At 45.1% G+C, this 17,384-nt stretch overlaps 1 protein-coding gene across 2 annotated transcripts in view; it reads left to right on the top strand.

Moving 5' to 3' along the window:
• LOC144729200 (histone deacetylase 4-like) overlaps nucleotides 1-17,384 on the top strand; it is an 80,297-nt gene that overhangs the window by 16,892 nt on the left and 46,021 nt on the right. The window contains exon 1 of one of the 2 annotated variants that reach the window (XM_078609254.1): nucleotides 16,737-17,205. The exons of the other annotated variant lie outside the window; for it this stretch is intronic. The gene's annotated coding sequence lies outside the window, so the exon portion shown is untranslated. Of the gene's footprint in view, nucleotides 1-16,736; nucleotides 17,206-17,384 lie in introns of those variants that run through there. 2 annotated transcript variants of the gene reach the window in all.

The raw sequence follows: 17,384 nt of genomic DNA, 5'->3' as shown, positions 1-17,384 counted from the left end.
TTCCATTGAGGTGAAATCACAGGTCCAGGCGCCCTGGCTGCTTGTGTAAGAGTTGTGCACATTTTTAGTAAATTGGCATTTTCAACGTTGTCCCCCCTCCGCACTCCTACCCATATTTACTTATATCGCTAATCTGTTATGTTTAACTTTTGACATTTCTCACAACGTTTTTCCACAGCCAACTGGTTCCGTTTCCAATCCACACAGCCATGCCACGGTTGCAGCTTGTTTCAGCTTCACTTGGAGTAAACAAGTTGAAAAAATGCAGTGTTTTTATGTCAATGCGAAAGAAATGTGGCTTGCATTAAGAGAAAATGTGGCACCTTTATCAGCGCGTATATCATCGGAGAGTAAAACTCACGAGTGGCCTGAATTTAACGACGTGAGATTTTTATGGCCAAAATGTAACTTCTCCATCTCTTCAACGACAGGTCACAAGTTGTCACATCATTTCCACTGCTTCACCCACCACCACACACTCTCATTGCTGGACCCCAATAAAACACACAGATATTCAAAACATCTGTTTTAAAGAGAGAGTCTTATTAAAGGGTTTGGCTGATAAAAAGCAACTTTTGTTTCAGATATAGGAATTAAAGATGAAAATATAATATTCCATGGCATCTGTTCACCTTCTGCATGATGTAAAGACATAATTGCTTTGTGTCAGATGCTATACAGAGGTTCTTTGTTTAGTCCACAGTGAATCATTGTTATTTGTAAGCACAACATTTAGGGGTACTTAAGAAAATATTTTAACATATCTTAATTTACAGATACACTGCTACATTCGTGCTTATCGCTTCAAATTCGCATGCGCAATTGATACAGTATTCAAAGCCAAAGGGAAACATACAGAGAGGTCTGGTTACAATTTAAACGTTAGGCCAATCATTTGTTAATATTCATGGCCACAGTCTTGCAAACGTCATTATTATTTTGTGTACTGGTTATAATTGTGGACTTTTGGAGCACCTAAATGACCTCAGAGGCAGATACGGTTTCTTAATTTCTATAAATTGTTTGGTGTTTAAATTTCTTTATCTAAACGCTAGGCTATTGCCACCAGAATGTTAAAACAATTAAGGACGTGCAGCGCACAGGTATACAGTGAGGGAAAAAAGTATTTGATCCCCTGCTGATTTTGTGCGTTTGCCCACTGACAAAGATATGATCAGTCTATAATTTTTTATGATAGGTTTATTTGAACAGTGAGAGACAGAATAACAACAAAAAAATCCAGAAAAACGCATGTCAAAAATGTTATAAATTGATTTGCATTTTAATGAGGGAAATAAGTATTTGACCCCTCTGCAAAACATGACTTAGTACTTAGTGGCAAAACCCTTGTTGGCAATCACAGAGGTCAGACGTTTCTTGTAGTTGGCCACCAGGTTTGCACACATCTCAGGAGGGATTTTGTCCCACTCCTCTTTGCAGGTCTTCTCCAGGTCATTAAGGTTTCGAGGCTGACGTTTGGAAACTCGAACCTTCAGCTCCCTCCACAGATTTTCTATGAGATTAAAGTCTGGAGACTGGCTAGGCCACTCCAGGACCTTAATGTGCTTTTTCTTGAGCCACTTCTTTGTTGCCTTGGCCGTGTGTTTTAGGTCATTGTCATGCTGGAATACCCATCCACGACCCATTTTCAATGCCCTGACTGAGGGAAGGAGGTTCTCACCCACGATTTGACGGTACATGGCCCTGTCCATCGTCCCTTTGATGCGGTGAAGTTGTCCTGTCCCCTTAGCAGAAAAACACCCCCAAAGCATGTTTCCACCTCCATGTTTGACGGTGGGGATGGTGTTCTTGGGGTCACAGGCAGCATTCCTCCTCCTCCAAACACGGCGAGTTGAGTTGATGTCAAAGAGCTAAATTTTGGTCTCATCTGACCACAACACTTTCACCCAGTTGTCCTCTGAATCATTCAGATGTTCATTGGCAAACTTCAGACGGGCATGTATATGTGCTTTCTTGAGCAGGGGGACCTTGCGGGCGCTGCAGGATTTCAGTCGTTCACGGCGTAGTGTGTTACCAACTGTTTTCTTGGTGACTATGGTCCCAGCTGCCTTGAGATCATTGACAAGATCCTCCCGTGTAGTTCTGGGCTGATTCCTCACCGTTCTCATGATCATTGCAACTCCACGAGGTGAGATCTTGCATGGAGCCCCAGGCCGAGGGAGATTGAAAGTTATTTTGTGTTTCTTTCATTTGCGAATAATCGCACCAACTGTTGTCACCTTATCGCCAAGCTGCTTGGCGATGGTCTTGTAGCCCATTCCAGCCTTGTGTAGGTCTACAATATTGTCCCTAACATCCTTGGAGAGCTCTTTGGTCTTGGCCATGGTGGAGAGTTTGGAATCTGATTGATTGATTTATTCTATGAACAGGTGTCTTTTATACAGGCAACAAGCTGAGATTAGGAGCACTCCCTTTAAGAGTGTGCTCCTAATCTCAGCTCGTTACCTGTATAAAACACACCTGGGAGCCAGAAATCTTTCTGATTGAGAGGGGGTCAAATACTGATTTCCCTCATTAAAATGCAAATCAATTTATAACATTTTTGACGTGCGTTTTTCTGGATTTTGTTGTTGTTATTCTGTCTCTCACTGTTCAAATAACCCTACCATTAAAATAATAGACTGATCATTTCTTTGTCAGTGGGCAAACGTACAAAATCAGCAGGGGATCAAATACTTTTTTCCCTCACTGTAACCTGAGCTTGGCTGGCCGCTGCTTCATCAGGCATTGGCCAGCGAGGGTCTCTGTGGTGTGTGTCGTCGGATTATTTTAGTAAGTCGAATGCCACGTGTGCCTTCGTGGCCCACTCCAAGAGGCTGCTGGTGTCAGATGGCCGAGGATTTTTCATTCAGCTAATTTAGTGTTAGGTAAATCAATGGCACGAGCAAATCACTTCCCATTGAATCCAGCGCACCAGTGACCAGCGTAGGCAGCTTCGCGGCTCGGCTTGCTGTGGAAAGGAAGTTGGTAAAATGCTAATTGTGCAATTAAGAAACATTTTTTTGAATACGCTGGACTGTGCTGCATATTAGCATTTAGAAATAACCATAATTTTTTCATGTGCTGGCCATGATGTGCCCCGCAATTATTCAGTTTTACAGTGCGTCGCATTTCAGTTGGTATGTAAAACAGGACCTGTGGTGCAGGGGGAATAATCTGTGTTGGTCCACACAGCTATCACCCCCATTAACCCGACTTCAGGCACTGGGCAGGAAATTTAAGGTATGTTGTTGAAACCCTGGGGAGAAAAATGCGAAAGAGTATTCACTTTCTCTGGTCTTTGCACATTCGCAAGAACAATACGTTTTATTGTGCCCCCTTTGGGTTACCAGTAGCAATGTAATGGTTAATTTTTACTTTTGGCGCAGTGTTTTTCATCTTTGAGAATATCAGTTATGGCACAAGATGGAGTCGAAATACGTGGGTGCGTCGTTTGAAATGGAATGCCTGTGGGATTGCAAGTGCTATCGAGGCTCATAGACTCAATACAACTCGTGATTCCTGGAAGCATTGTAGGAAGAGTTGTCTGTGTAAGCCTTGTGCCGTTGCCAGCAGCTCCTAGAAGGGAGAACATCTTCGTTCTGTTTTTTTTTCCCCTGGCGTAAATTAATTGGGGCAAATTAGCAGTGTTTGAAAACAGCCGATATATATATATTTTTGACGAAACTACTGAAACCATTCGCCCGTGCCATTAGCCCTTTTCCAGCGCGTGTGCGCGTATCCTATGCGATGGGTGCACGAGGCTAACACCGCAACTCCAATGAGGACACGATGCTGTGACATTTGAAATTTGGCAGGAGTTCCTATTAACACCCCAATAAAACAAGTATTATTACAGTGCACCCAGCTATATTTGCTGCAGTGCCGAGCATTGCTCGGCGATTCCCACGTGGCACGTCGAAAGCGGGTTTCTTACCGCATAGATAAGAACATTTGTTATTGCGCACTCTTATGAGTTCAGTCCATATTGAATGCACATAGATGACACAGTTAAGTAGGCTCTCTGAAACAACACTGTTTCGAGTCTGTTGCAGAACTGGCTCATACTCAGGGATGGATCCCGAACATGAGCTGGTAGCGTGTTCTAGGTCTTTGGGCCGCAGACCCCAGAAATTGCGCTGACCGTATCGTGTGCGCTTTACACGCGGGTACAGCAGGTCGCCGCGAGCCACGGTTCGTAGTCGGTTAAATTGTTGTTTGCTTTAACCCGCATGTCTCGACGTAAGGATGTACAATTAAATTAACGCGCAACAAAAACATGCGGTGTGGTTTTTTTCCTGCAGCTATCTTGTGCCTTCTCTGTATTTGACTAACTCGGCTGTGCATCTTGGCCCCCGTGTCACATTATCCTGACCAGTGGCTGCGAATATATGTATTTTGTCACACCGTTCGAAGCATTCATATTCTGTGCCGCATTAAGCATCTGTTAGGAAATGTTCGAAATTCTGCCGGCCGAGGGCGATTACATTTGTTGTTTATCAAACCCACTCCTTTGTGCGCCTGGATGGATAAAAAAAAACAGCTGCACCTGGCTGATGATGGTCAGCATTGAACTGTGTGTTTAGTGGACATGGGCTTGTACAGTTCTGGATGGTTGCTTGTCAGTGGGAAAGGGCGGCGTGCACTGTATCATTGCGTAATGTACAGTTGAATACTAGTGGGGGGGGTGGGATGGATGTTCTGGGCACTGTATCCATTTTGCCTAAGTGCTTCATCAGCGGCCAGGGATTATTTCTATAACCACAGGTGTGATATCGCATGTACGTTTGTGACAGCGGAACTATTGGTGAAAAATGTGCAAAGAAGCACCGCTTGAAATTGCGCCAGGAGGCAAGAGAGCGGCACACGTGGATCAGAGAAGGAACGCTTTGTTCATTCGAACGCATGCTGCTTGCGTAGAGCTTAGCCAGTCCCAATCGCGACGTCCGTCGGCTCGGTGTAAAAGTGCGAGACGCCGTGTCACTGTTTGACAGCATGTGGCACAAGAGTCGCAAAAGTTAAATGGACGGTAAATTTAAATGGTCTAAACAGTTGTTGAATTTTGTTCGGTGGAAGAACCATTTTGATATTAGAGCCACTATTGACGAGTAGAAAAGTGGAAATGGAGCGAGCAGTAGGCGCTGGGTTTGCGGAGCCTTGCGACTCATAGAGCATGGGAACCGATGCACCAGATGCTCTTGCTGATCCTGGCCCAAAACTGGGTCACTCTTGGTCTATCAGAGTTGGTTCCAAGAGGCTATAAAATGAGGCCTGTGTGTGTATATACAGGGAATTTTTAAAAGATGGACCCGATTTGAAATCGCTATATCTCTGCAACCACGAACCGCCCATGAATGAAACTCTTACCACTTGAAAGGGCAGGGCATAAAGTTGCAAATGATTACTGCTAGATGCCTCTCCCAGCACACAAACAGCCCCTAGCCTCAGTCATTTGCAAGACACACTGCCTCAACGTTGGATAGACTCGGCGCTACACTCTTGGCCCCCAAGATCCCCAGACATCACACCCTGCGACTTTTTCTTGTGGGGATACGTCAAAGACCGTGTTTTTGCGCCACCATTAGTGACTAATCTGGATGACCTCAAAAACAGAATCATGGCAGCGGTGACTTCAGTGGAAGAAGACACTTTGAGAGGCGTTTGGGACGAATTGAACTATCATCTCGATGTTGTCCGTACAGCAGGTGGAGGGCACATCGAGCAGTTATAAAATGGTTAGAAAAACTTGATAACTCCTTAAACCGTTTGTAACTTTTTGTGTAATTGTAACATGTTGCCATCGTGAAATATACTGCTTTGAAATTGGATCCATCTTTTTAAACACCCTGTATTTGGAGAGCGGTAGTGTAGTGGTATGCGTGCTACGCTACAAAACCGGCGACCTGAGTTCGATTCCCGCTTACGACCACTAACACCAGTGATGAATATCTGAACTGAACTGGTCTTGGGCCTCCCCTAGGTCGTCTCAGCCTCAAATGAGTATCTGGCGTGGTGTGTAAGTATCGCCACCGGGGAGACAAACGTGGTCGGGTGTGGTGCTGGCCACCTATACCCTCGTGTACCGTGCCGGCCTTTATAGGTGCTCGCTAACATCACTTGCCCCAACAGTCTGTTAAGGCTATACGGGGGATCTTTTTCTTCATATGTATGGGTTCAATTCCTAACCACGGCTTACATTAGTGGCGAGTAGCAGCGGAATCGGTCCTGGGCCTACCCAAGATCAACACAAAATTAAATGATTGCCTGGTGCAATGTAAAAACATCAGCACTGGGGAGACAAAGGCTGCTGTGCAGGCTTCTCGTCACACCGCCTTCTTGTGTGCCATGTGGACCTTAGCACCACTTGGCCCAACAGTCAACAGTGCCAGAGAGAAGATCTTTGTTATATTTTATACTACATTTACATTTACACGTACATTATATTAGTATGCGTTTGGAGCGTGCAGTGGGTCATATTAAGGTTGTGTGAGCACGTGTCAGTTACATGCTCACGAGTGGTCATCTTGCAACACAGCAGTATTTACTTAATAGGCTTGGCTGCTGATGAGACCCCGAAGGTCAAAATTGGTCCAGTTTGCCTGTTTAAACAAACACGGCTGTAAAACAAATGTCCAAAGGGCCAACAGACCAATGACAAAAAAGGATTTTTTTTTTAATACGCCGCGTAACGGCTTTGTGGATTCTGTCACAATGCGATGCTTTGTGTACACGTGTCAGAGTGTCGTTTGTCCGGCGAGTAAGTATGGGAAAAAAAATATTAATCTGTTTCATTTCATTGTAATTGCACACAACCTCAGTATGTATTCAAAGTCTTTTTCTGTCCCGCGTTTATGTTGTACCAGAGCCATGCATTCTTGTTTTTCTTCAGCTTACCGAGGCAAAGCGACGTGTTATTGCAGTGGGCACTCACCTGGTTTAAATAAAGAATCTGACGCACGCGTAATACCCGTTCTCTCGCTGCAAGGTCACTTGCACATATCGCGTACAGTGCTGTACATCAATGCAGAGGGATTGGTTTTGAAACGTTACGTCCAATCAATGTGTGTGGAACTTGTGAAAAAAAACGTGACCTGTGAAACGCGGCGAGCGAATTTCCATCGACAGTGGGATTGTTGTTTGTAACGCGTTTTGCGGCGCTAAATGTGTCCTCGCCGTGCACGGCGTCTTTTTGCATGTGGCTGCAGCAACGTTGGTCTGTGGTTGTTGTAGGGCTGAACGATTAATCGATTTCAAATCGAAATCGCAATTTGAAACAATGCGATTAGCAAATTGCAAAGGCTGCGATTTTTTGCGATTTTAAAAGTCCTATTACTTTTTTATTGGAATTAGTTCATAATTTATTATTATAACTTTATTTATTTAACTTAACAATTGTTCTATGTTTCATTGTTCTATTTCAATTGCAACATTTTAATAAGTACATGTTGGAAGCAATTAATATATTTTAAGTTCTCATCCTCGCATTAGAATATATAGAGCAGTTAATATTTAGATGGTATCACGTGGTAATGCTCCATCACATGTTTTAAATCTATTACACAGTGAATATTTAACTGAAGCTTGACTTTTAAAAATGTAATCTCACATCAAATCGCAATCGCAATATCTGTCAGAAATATCGCAATGAAATATTTTCCCCAAATCGTTCATCCCCAGCTTGTTGTAGCCCATGCCAAGCGGAGCAGTGAAATCGTGGCAGTGTTGACTGAGCTTGCTGGCAACGGAAGCTGTTCGGTAACCAATCATCTCTAGTGCAGGGTGTTTGTATAAATTTCAGCCACAGTGTATTATGTATTTCATGTTTATTACCGGCGAATATATATATAGTTCAATCAATTGCTGCAAAGGGTAGTACGTGTAGAAGTTTACGGTGAATGGTTATACAGCCGTTTGATGACACGTGCACTCATTTATAACACAAAACTATCATGAGCATCGTTTTGGAGACTATAAGTAGCAATATAAATAATCAAAACTATGCCACCATCACAGATTTGTTAACTCAATGTGAAAAAAATAAACGTATTTTTACGTTGTATAATTTTTTTAAGACTGAGAAAATGTAAATCTTCTTTAAAAAGAAAAATAACTGCTACAAAGGGTAGTACATATTGCGTCCGTGGAGGACCGGATTTGTGAAGGGGGCGTAATGTCTGCTTATATTATGCAGTAATTGTTACATGCCCCTGACAGTTCAGGATAAGAGTGGAGTCGTGGTGAATGGGCTGGGTGGGCTTGGGGCTGATTACAGGTTGAACGTGCGACTGGATTATAGGCCGGAGCTTCGCCATCCAAAACATGAAATTAAACGACAAAAAACACGTGTTTGCCTTCATTGAAAATGCACTTTGTATACCGCAGGTTATGGTGATCTTAGCGCAGTTGTGGCTTCTGGCGCTGTTATCAAGCTGTGATGGTTCTGGCGCAATCTTGGCTTGACAAAATTGGTACCCACACTTATAATACTACACAAATAGCGACGTGAAGCAGAAGAGCAGAAATGGACAGCTGATCCAGGCGATGGGAAATTTAGGGAGTTGGGGGTCACGGAGGTCGCTGATGTGCAAGTGGGAACTTTAATGCGATCGCTGAGTGTGGATGTTGACTCAGCGGGGGGGGGGGGGAGTCGGTGACCATGTCTCCAAACGGAGGATTAAAAAGAGGTTTTCTGTTTTTAACCGGGTATATGTGCGAGTGGTGAAATAGCAACAACAGTGTCCATATCTGTTTGCCAAATACACTGGATGGGCTGTACTCGCAATATTGGCCACTTTTTTTGAAAAGCGATGATTATTTTAATTATTCAGGAAATTACCAAGTGTGGTAGAGCTGACGGCTTCCCATCGACGACATGTGCTCACAATTTAGAATTTCGTGCAACAGATGCTATTATACGCTGTGTTTTACTTCCCCCTTTGACGAAAAAGTCAGGAAAAGAAAGAGACGCTTTCACGTCAGGCCTTTCTGCGAGGAGCCTACGAAAACATCAGGACCTCATTGCGGAACCTAATTGAGCCTCGAGCAGCACGGACAGGTCACCGAGGAGTCGCGTGACGCAAAGCCGCAAGTTTTCCCAGCCGGGCCCCCGGCGTGGTCTGGCAGCGCACCGCCCCAGTCAATGCTGAATTGACAGTTGCACTCCTCTGCAGCGATTCGCGCAGAATCGCGAGTGATCATGTTGGGTGCCGTTAAGTATTTCGGTCTTATAGGTGTTTCGTACGTGAATCCCTTTACATTGGCAGGCATCAGTCGTGTGCAGCAGAGCTGTCTGAATATACACACCCAACAAAGCATATAGCTACAGATGTAAAACGTAAAAAAAAAAGTAAAATCTTCTAATTTAAGGAAATATATAAAGAACGTCCACGGTTTTCTAGACAGCCTCCCACCCCGCTTCCCGTCCGCTTAGAGTCCATTAATGCAAAGCTTGACACGCGAGGGAGAGTTTGCTCCGTAGCAGGGTCCTATCCAGAGGCACTCGTAAGAGCAGGTGCGGAGGAAAGCTCATGAGGCCTGAAGGACGACGGAGCGAGCGGCTGTGCCGGGGAGAGGGCATACGTGCGAGCACGGCCTGGCACGTTCGCACCCGCTTTTCAGCCGCAGTGTAGCCGGCCACGTGGGGCCCGTTTGAATGAACAGACAGTGATGCTGTATAAGTACGTATGTTGAATTTATTTCAGGCCATTCTTGCCTGTGATGCACGCGTGTTACCACCGCGCTACCACCACCCCTGCCGCTCATCGTTATGATTATTATTGTATGTATGTGTAATGTAGCTCTCGGAGACACCATCTTGTTCTTTATGTGTATTTATTATGAATATATTCCGCTGACAACGAGTAACCGCGAGTGACTAAAAACACTTGGGTCATTAAACAACTCTATTCTGAGACAACATAACCCTAGCCTCAAGACTACTCGAAGACGATGAAAACGACCCGTTCCAAGACGGCGACGGCGATTCCCCACAACAACAGCCCCCAGGTCCAGTTCGCGCCGGCTCTTATCCCTCGCACGACCCGGCCACGCCCCTATTCCCGAACTCTCGCTCACCGCACTTGGCCCTGTCAACGCTTGTCCCATCAATCATCCTTAGCAGTCAATTAGTAACCATGGTCCCGGGGAACCATACTGTCCCTCTATTTCCCCGTACTGTCCTTACATCACCCACCCCCCTCTCTTAAAAACATAGCCGTCCCCGGCTAACACGATTTTAAACCAACTTATCTTAGGCCGAACCAAACATTTAACACAATGCAACGCATAACCAATGTTCTAGGACCGAAAAAGAACAACATACCCCTTAGAAGGACAATGCGGGCAACCAAAAAAACAACAATGCCACAATCCGAACAACGTACGCAACGCAACCCCCACGATTGTTACTACCACTCGGGCCCGACAGCGGGTCATATACTGCAGACATCTCCTTGTAGGCATCTTGAAGCGTAGCCCTCTCCTCCTCAGGGATGGCCCAGAAACACTGTGAGGCCATCATCGTCAAGAGCTGTAGGTAAAGCTCTCAACGCCTCCTCTTCCATCCAGCTGACAGACCGGTACGCTGCTCCAAACCGACGGGTGAAGGCACTCCAATCCCCCCCCACCACCGTAAATTATCTGATCAAGGGCAACCTTCATGGTTGCTCGGCGGCCCCTCGCCTCGCCGCCGGAGTTGACACCGCCTCCGCAGCCTCCCGCGCATGCTCCAAAATGGCGGCCGTCGGTCGTGTCGCTTCCCGCGAAATGGCGGCCCCCGACCACGCGGTCTCCAGCACGGGAACTCCGACTGTAGGCGGCCGCTCCACCATCCTTGCGCGACTTTGCGGCTCGTCCCCGGCTGCGCCGGCTCTCGAAGTCGCCGCTCTCTTCGTCGCCACCAACTCAGCGACGGTCAAACATAGCCGATCCGCCTCCGCCACCAGGTCTTGCCACTCTTCCGTCGCAGGTGCCGCTTTCTCTGCACCCTCGGACTTCGTCACCGGGCTCCCGGCTCCCGGGGCTGCTGGGGGGACTTCTTGGTCGTCTTCTTTCTCCGTCTCTGAAGATGCTACAGGTGGGTTCTTACTCTTTCCTTTCTTCGGCATTTTACAATAGCCACTTCTGACACCACTGTAATGTAGCTCTCAGAGACACGGTCTTGTTCTTTATGTATATTTATTATGAATAAATTCCGCTGACAACTTAACGAGTAACCGCGAGTGACTATATACACTTGGGTCATTAAACAACTCTATTCTGAGACAACATAACCCTAGCCTCAAGACTACTCGGAGACGACCTGTTCCAAGGCAACGACGGCAACGGCGATTCCCCACAACAACAGCCCCCAGGTCCAGTTCGCACCGGCTCTTATCCCTCGCACGACCCGGCCACGCCCCTATTCCCGAACTCTCGCTCACCGCACCTGGCCCTGTCAATCTCCGCCCTTATTACACTTTACCTCACGTGACCCTGTCAACGCTTGTCCCATCAGTCATCATTAGCCCGTCAATTAGTAACCATGGTCCCGGGGAACCATACTGTCCCTCTATCTCCCTTATTGTTCTTACATATGTATGTTGAACTTATTTCGCATTTTACGTAGCCAACCGTGCTTATCGGGGGTGCGGTGGAAGGACAACAAACTAAACACACGAAGCAGATCTCAAGAAATTAGTTTTCAATCTAGATTTGAAAGTGCATAGCTCCAGTTGCTTCCTAATATCGTAAGGGAGGGCATTCCAGACGACCGCAGAAGCGCATATGAAATCATGTGATGTGGTTCGATGGCTAGCTATTCATGGGGGACGGACACAAGCCTTGCATTCTTTCTCTGCATTTCGCAACTGCATCAAGATTCCAAAACGTCTTACGGCTCTGAGTTTCATACCATAGAGTTGTGTGTGCGTGCTGTATGAATACCTGCATTTGCAAATCTTGCATTTTGTTAGGTGGTTAAAGATGCTTTGATCCGTCATTTAGAAATGATTCAATACGTGCTTTGAATCATGTGCGTAATCCTGGTTTCAACTCCTGGTTGGAGGTTGCCTCAGTGCTTGAGAAAATGTAGTTATGTTTTTATTTATTTCATAATGAGAATATTTATACTGGAGGAATCCGATGAGCTATCAAGCTCTTTTTACAGATGTCCAGTAGATGTCATACCTCTGGGGCAGTTGAAATTAGTTCTACTTTGTGGGGAAGTCAGTTGTGGTTGTCCTCTGAGTAGAATGTCAATACTCAGCTCAGGACTGTAAACTTTGTAAAATTGGTCAACTCAGCTAATGATGAAACAATGTGCATCTTGAAAGTATTTTTATTTTCCTTTCTCCTGGTGTATCCCTCCAGTACAACCACCACACCTAAGTTTTTACTGGCGTCCATAAACGCATAAAACTACTTTAGTCTTAATGCGGGTTTTTCAGATGCTTCACTTTCGAAATAGTATTTCAATAATGGAGCAGTGTGCTAAGGTCATGTCATATTGTGTAACCCATATTTTTTTATGTTTTTATAAGAACTTTGTCCACATCAAACGTGCCTCATTTTCGCCATATAATCACCTCCTGGAGCTGTCTGTTGCCACATGAAAGCTTACGGATTGGAGTAACCAAGGGTGTTCTGAAGATCAATACAGTATTTTCTTTTGGGATTTGTGCTCTATTTTTGATATCCTATTCCATACAAGCAATCCCATTGCAACATCAAAACAAGCTTCAATGATAATTGGTTCTTTACCCTTCTATCTGGCAACAAAACTGACACCTTTTTACAAGGAGTCATGTTTGCATAGACCGCAATACCTGCAGTCATAAATACAAACAAAAGACATAACTCTGATAATGTGCACTGTCCTTGAAGTTGATTGGTCCACACCCGAGACAGCTTTCCTTAGAGCCTAGTCTCACATGGGTTGGACCAGAAGACGCCAAAAGGCGCACTTCTGGTCCAACCCATGTGAGACTAGGCTCTAAGGAAAGCTGTCTCGGGTGTGGACCAATCAACTTCAAGGACAGTGCACATTATCAGAGTTATGTCTTTTGTTTGTATTTATGACTGCAGGTATTGCGGTCTATGCAAACATGACTCCTTGTAAAAAGGTGTCAGTTTTGTTGCCAGATAGAAGGGTAAAGAACCAATTATCATATTTTTACTGGCAAATGAGGTCCCCATAGTGTAGAAGCTTCAATGAGTGTAGCAACAACAACAGCAACATAAAAAGATGAAATCAGAAGTGCTACTTGGGGGAAAATACAGCCTCTAAAAGTGCATCAATACAGGGCACTTATTGGGTAGAAGGCTGAGCTGATAGTGTTGTGGGCAATTCTATGACTTTAAGCAAATCCGAGTGGACTGTGCACTTTGGAATCTGAACCTTTAAGTCCATTATCACGTATAACTGCGGTGCTAACTTTAATCCTGAATTCTCCAAAGCGAGTGAAAACACGGGCTCTTGCCATTGAGTTTTGAAAGAGCAAAAACGCGCATCTCGATTCAAATAAAAGCATGGATTTTTTTGAGAAATGCAATATAACGATTGTTTCTGATTATATTTTTTACTAGCCTTTTGTCCGTCCAAGGACGGGTGTATTTCAGTAAATCTGAAACTTGCAAGCGAAACACAGACCGCGACGTGATATTCATTGCCTCAATTCGCGTGCAATTTTTAAGGCCGTGGTGACACAGACTTTTTCATGTTAAGGTTACAATCCTTTGTTCATCATGATGTCTTTTTTACTTCTATGTCTCAATAGCGTTACGGAGATTGCTTGACGTGAGGGTTGTAAGTTGTAAGTTGACGCTGAGGAGGGGGGAGGAGGCGCTTCGTGACCCCCCCCCCCCATGTGGAGTGACGTCACCTGCTCATGATTATTAATGAGGGGGGGGATCCACGTGGAGGATGTCACCTGTTCATGATTATTAATGAGGGGGGCTGGCCGACGTGGAGTGACGTCACGCACGGGACATATACATTATTGGCTCATTATAGTAGTAAATGCTTGGTTCTGAGACATGTTTTAAATCCTGGATTTAGTGTTTTGGGCTCAGTAGAGTTTGCACGCTGAGCACTCCGCTTCGCTGTCTGTAAGGGAGTGTGACTGCTTCAAGCAGTGGCTTTGTGCAGCTAAACTTAGAGAAATATAATTTTACCAAAGAGGGCGCCACGGTGGCAAGATGTTACGACCTCGCCTGGTATACAGGAGGTCTTGGGTTCGATTCCGACCCTGACGCCTGTATATTTGGTTCTCCGGTTTTTCCTTTCACATTTGCAATTAACATCACGCCTCTAGAGTATGTGGCTGCTGTAAATGTCCACATGATAAGCCACTTCGTTGAGCTATAATTTGTGGCCAGGTCACTTTTGAAAAAAAATCAATATAGCTTAGTGGGATTAGATTCAACAATCTATTTTTGTTGTTTTATTCTTGCCGTCTCATTCGTATAACGTTATCTCATAAGTTTGTTCGCTTCATCTGGATCATTACCACACAAATTAAGACTGCGTATTATATGCATGAATCATAAACAGTGTGTTAATGAATGGAAGTGATTTTCTGCGCAACTGAGCATTTGGGAGGTACACTCATCTCCCTGTTCCCAAAGGCATACGTATTTATGTGCAGGTCTTTTTACGTGTCACAAACCCATTTACGACTGCCAATGGCATTATGTAACAATGAAACTATGTAACGTGGGATGCTACAACAGTCTTACGATTGAATTGCGCAAGTTCTCCTGAAGGAGCAGGCACTGTTTAATTTATTGCCGTCCGCTCGTTCACCTGGCCATTACAGTCGAAAAAAGAGAGGCGTTTTTAATGGACCTCGCTCAGCCACTTTGCTCCGTTTTTGCCGTGAACTCTGGTCACTCGCCAGGGGGAAGAGCGAAAGGGGGTCCCTTGAGCATACCCCAGGCACCCCGGTGGCCCCTAGTAGGTGCCCATGGAAACCCGCAGAGGCTTTGCATCATTGTGCACTACCACCTCCCATTCTTTCGTAAGAATTGCACTTGGTGAATTGCCGGCAATGCAGTGGCCTCGTTTATCCATCTTTACACCTAAGTGTACCTACCGCTTGCGCTGACCTTTGCGCTTGCATCCTCCATCCACTGTTTGTCTTTGTTGCCGCACCAGCAACCTGTGATATTTAATTTGGATCGCGTTTCAGTTCCTACCGCTCGACTTCTACCTTTGCCTTGCAATCCATTGAAAGCTTTTTGCTTGGCCATTCATCTTAGGCAGCGGGAATTTGCAGAAGCAAAACTTTGTCTGACAAGTTTTCTGCTCCGTTTTGAGCAGAGTCATTCCATAAATTGTGCAAGAGGAAATGTTACATGTTACAGCTGAAACATAATCTGCCAGGTTAGTTTTATTTCATAATAAAGAAATGACTGGAGTCTCATTGAATGTGGTTCAGAGTTTTCCCAAGTTGCTTTTGGGCCAGCCCATAGTTTAGCTTTTTCTGGGTAATTTCCCCTCTTCAAAAAAATATACTACTGCAGAACATGCTATACACTTATTGAATAGCCACATTTTTATAGTTAATCTTACTTTAACAGGCACACAATCATGATAGAACGAAGCATTCGAAGCATAAAAAAACAAGTTAAAAGGGGAAAAAACGTAAATCTTATCATGGTTAATACGGCTGTGTGCTGGCCAATTGTATAATCTGAATCTATAAATGTTTTAAGATGTTGGAAGTGTAGCATTGTTATTTTTTATGACAGCACCCGAGCGTGAGACTGTCACAAGCCTCTTGCGGTCCGTTTCCCGGATGTGGCGCTTGCAACACGCTCACCCAGGGGCGTTCACTTGAGTAACTCTCATTGAGAAGTAGTATTATTAGCAGTGAAGGCAACAAGACGGTGTTGCAGCTGGTGATCTCTCGTTCTGCTCGGTGATTCGTGAGTTATGAACCGCTAAACGGTTGCCTGTCAAACAGCATGCTCTGGCCCTCTGACGGATATGTGTCTTATGAACGTTACGGCAACCTTAGCTTTTTGTGTCGATGATTTATACTTGTATGCCTTGTTTGTAAGTATACATCAAGAATTAACATTTCTCAGCATGAGGGAATGCTGTTAAATTACTGGGAGTTTTTTTGCTATATATAATTAACCAATAATTGCAAACATAGAAAAAAACTAGACTTGAAAATGTACACATAATTAAAGCAAATTCACGTCCCAAGTTTACAAATGCGGCGGGCACCGTACATTCATTCATAGGCAAGAAGGCAAATATGCTTTGTGTGCACTCCAATGCTTTTAATTTTTTTATTTCCGCTCTCGTAAAAGAGCTAGAAACCTAATTGTGCAAGCGCTCATGAATGGTCACCCGCAGCCATTTACCAGAATTCACGAGATTTCGTAATCTGCTCACCGATCTACACGACTGCCATGCCCCCACCAGCATTGCTTAAAACATTCTAAATCCACGTTGGGGTTACGGGCTTTGCAGTGTAAATATGGGATAAGAATGTGAACCGGTAGGCGGAGAATAATCGGCATTAATGTGTTTTTTTGCCCGAGTGGGTTTTTTTTTTGCCCGAGTGTGGGTTTTTTTTCTCTCCCTCCTCTGGAAGCGTCTTTTGGTTGACTTGCGCTGATCTGAGTCGAGTCGCGTCACAGGATTGTTTGAGTGCGAGGTGGCGGGCGATGGGGGGGGGGTGGAAGAAAATCGTGACATTATAGGCACCCGCCGCCGGTATAAATAGAGGAGGAGGGAGGGGGGGGGCAGTGTTTAAATGTTTTGATGTGTGTGCAAGAAAATGTGCGCTGCGGGGGTTGTGCGATTTGCATTGACGTAAGGAGGCAGCTTTGGCGTGTAGGCGGGGGCCTCTCCTCCTCCTCCTCTCCTCTCTCTCTTCGGCGCCGGGGCTTGTTGCGAGGGGCGAGCTCGCTACGGACCTGGGCCGCGAGTAAAATCAACAACAAGAAAGCAGCGGCGATGTTTGGAGGAGAAGGCGTGGGGTGGTGGTGTTCGTGAGTGGGGGGTTTATTTTTTAGTTATCGCGGCGAGGCCAGAGCCGTTTTGGGTTTTTTTTTCCGCCGTCAAAAAAGATCGGCGATGAGCGGGGATAGATTGAGGCGAGGATTAAAAGACGAAGAAGAAAAAACACCGCGTTGAAAAAGCGAAGCCAAGCATCAGCGTCTCGTTGACTTTGGCGTACAAAGGGAAATCGCCTTGAAACGCCGTCGCTGGTATGTACTGCGTGCGTGGAATTTTTATTTATTTATATGAAAAGCAATACATTCCGCGTCGTGCTATATTTAAACTTCGCAAATGGTCTACAGTTGTAAAACGGGGTTTCCAACGTCCAGATGAATTTTAATACGAGCCATTGGGTTTTATTAAACGACAATAACAACAACACCACCAC

This window comes from Lampetra planeri, chromosome 31 (assembly GCF_965212315.1).
Source record: "Lampetra planeri chromosome 31, kcLamPlan1.2.h2, whole genome shotgun sequence".
Lineage (NCBI taxonomy): Eukaryota > Metazoa > Chordata > Hyperoartia > Petromyzontiformes > Petromyzontidae > Lampetra > Lampetra planeri.
The sequence above is the reverse complement of the archived record's forward strand: the minus strand, read 5'-3'. Positions and strand labels throughout refer to the sequence as shown.